The sequence below is a fragment of the Pteropus vampyrus genome, unplaced genomic scaffold, assembly GCF_000151845.1.
Source record: "Pteropus vampyrus isolate Shadow unplaced genomic scaffold, Pvam_2.0 Scaffold291, whole genome shotgun sequence".
Lineage (NCBI taxonomy): Eukaryota > Metazoa > Chordata > Mammalia > Chiroptera > Pteropodidae > Pteropus > Pteropus vampyrus.
In genome coordinates, this window is record NW_011889072.1 from 368,177 (window position 1) to 370,381 (window position 2,205).

General features: G+C 66.3%; 1 protein-coding gene across 1 annotated transcript in view; it reads right to left on the reverse strand.

Moving 5' to 3' along the window:
- The window catches only part of CUNH2orf54 (chromosome unknown C2orf54 homolog), an 11,860-nt gene that overhangs the window by 5,234 nt on the left and 4,421 nt on the right, over window positions 1-2,205 (reverse strand). The window lies entirely within an intron of this gene.

Genomic DNA, 2,205 nt, shown 5'->3' on the forward strand with positions numbered 1-2,205 from the left:
CTCGCACAGCTGTTACAGGCAAACTGCGCCCCCAAATTCACGTGTGGAAGCCCAGACCCCAGCACCTCAGACTGCTCTGTTTGGGGATGGGGTCGCCACAGGAGCGATAAGGCAGCGAGGCCTTAGGGCAGGCGCTGAGCTGCTGAGGTGGGGCCTGGTGAAGAGACAGCCTGATTCCCGCCCAGAGAGGAGGCCCTGTGAGGACACGGTGACAGGGTCGTCACACCAGGGACAGAGGCCCCAGGAGGGACCAAGCTGCCCGGCCTGGGAGCCGTGAGGGTGAGGCTCTGTCGCTGAAGCTGCCCGCCGGCCACCAGCAGCGTGGAGCGGTCAGCAGGGCGGTGCCCAATCCCCGTTGACGGCAGCACCTGCACCCCGGCTTTCCTTCAGGCACCCAGGTCAGAAACGTCCTTGTCACCCTGTCACCTCAACTCCGCACTCCAGTGCCCCGTCTGCTGGCCACGGCTCCCAGGCCTCCTGAGCCTGCGACTCCGCTGTGCCCTGTGGCCGGCCCCCCGCAGCCCAGGCCCCTCCCACCGGCCGCCCTTCTGCTGTCGATGGGCAGCAGCCGCCCAGGCCAGGCAGGGAGAGGCATCCAAGAGGAGCAGCTGGGCCCCAGGGTGGGGGTCCTCGGCAGTGGTCCTAGGGCACACCCTTGACCTGGGGGTCCTTCCTGCACGCCCTCCCCCCAGTTCCCCCGATGCCCCAGGTGGCTATCTGCTGGGGGAGGGGAGGGAGCATGCTAACTCTTCTCTCTGAGTGGCTTGTGTGCCAGGCTGCACCCCAAGGCTGAGTCACCCCCAGTGCCTCCTCGGTCTTCAGAAAATGACTTGGGGTGCGTGCTTTTATGCCCCTCTGCCAGGCTGCACCCCCATGCTGAGTCACCCCCAGTACCTCTTTGGTCTTCAGGAAATGACTTGGGGTACGTGCCTTTGTGACCTGGCACCCCTGTCCTGGGCCCACGTCCCCCAGATGCTGACTGGTCGTGAGCCCCCCGCAGAAGACAGTCTTTGCTGCTGGGACACTTCGCTCAGTGTTGCAGGAGGTCGGTCCCACCCGCCCAGCCGCCTGAGCCAGTGAGAGGCTGGGGCTGGGGCTGCCACAGCCGGCCCCTGGGCGCAGCCTCTGACCTGGGCTCCTGATCACATCTGCTGGCAACCGCCCACCGCCCTGAGGGCCCCTGGTGCCCAGCTCAGACGCCCCCACAGGAGGCCGGTGGGGAGCAGCAAGCTGGTGCCCAGCGCCCGGAAGACCCCACCCAGAAGGCTGACAGGGGACAAGCCTGGCCCCCTGGATTCCGCTCAGCACCCTGGGGGGTGGGGGGTGCAGCCCAGGGCCCACTCCCCTAACACAGAGCCCCCATGGGTCACTGGGCCGAGGACCGGGGAGGTGGGGGCACCAATACCCCTTGTCTTTCTCCCTCAGTTGTGCCTCCCCCCAAAAAAACAAACTAATACCAGAGGGAGTGAGGAGGGTGAGCTGAGCATGCTGGGGTGTCCACACCACACCCTGACCAACGCTGGCCCAGCATTGACCCCCTGCCCCAGCCCAGCCCAGCGAGGGCGCCAGGTCAGAGGTCAGGAGCCCAACCAGCTGGGGCTCAGACGGCCTGTCTCAAAGGGTGTCCCCAGCATGTGCCTTGGAGAAAGCTCTCCGTGGCTTGTGAGGGTGGGAGCCACACTCCTGGAGGCCCAGCCCCCATATGCAGACCCCTGTCCCCAGTCCCCTGCCGGGTACCTCCTGGCACCCAGCCCGGGGCAGGTCCTGTTCCTACCGCCCGGGTCACTCCACCCCCAAAATGCGCCTCGGTTTTCCCATCACGTGATGAGAAAAAGGGGTTCGGTGACCCCAGCTCCTCCCAGTCACAGGCGCCTGCCAGGCAAAGCCGGGTGGCTTTCGTTTTCCTTCTGTCATGGGTCACACATTTGTCCACGAAATGGTGGCTTGGAAGGCAGCCAGCCCCCCCTCCCCCCGCCCCAGCTCTCCCCACCTCGGTCTGGCCTGGTCTCACCGGTTTCTGGGGTGGGTGGGGCAGCCTGAACCCTGTCACCTGGGGCGGCACACTTCCTTGAGGGAAGTGTCAGGGAGCTATGCCTGGAATCCCCAGCTCTGGCGGTCAGCCTGGGTGTGGCCATGGGGACCTGGGGAAGGTGGGGACAGGCCCAGCAGCCCAGCATGTGCCCGAGGGGCTGGGCAGAGCCTCGT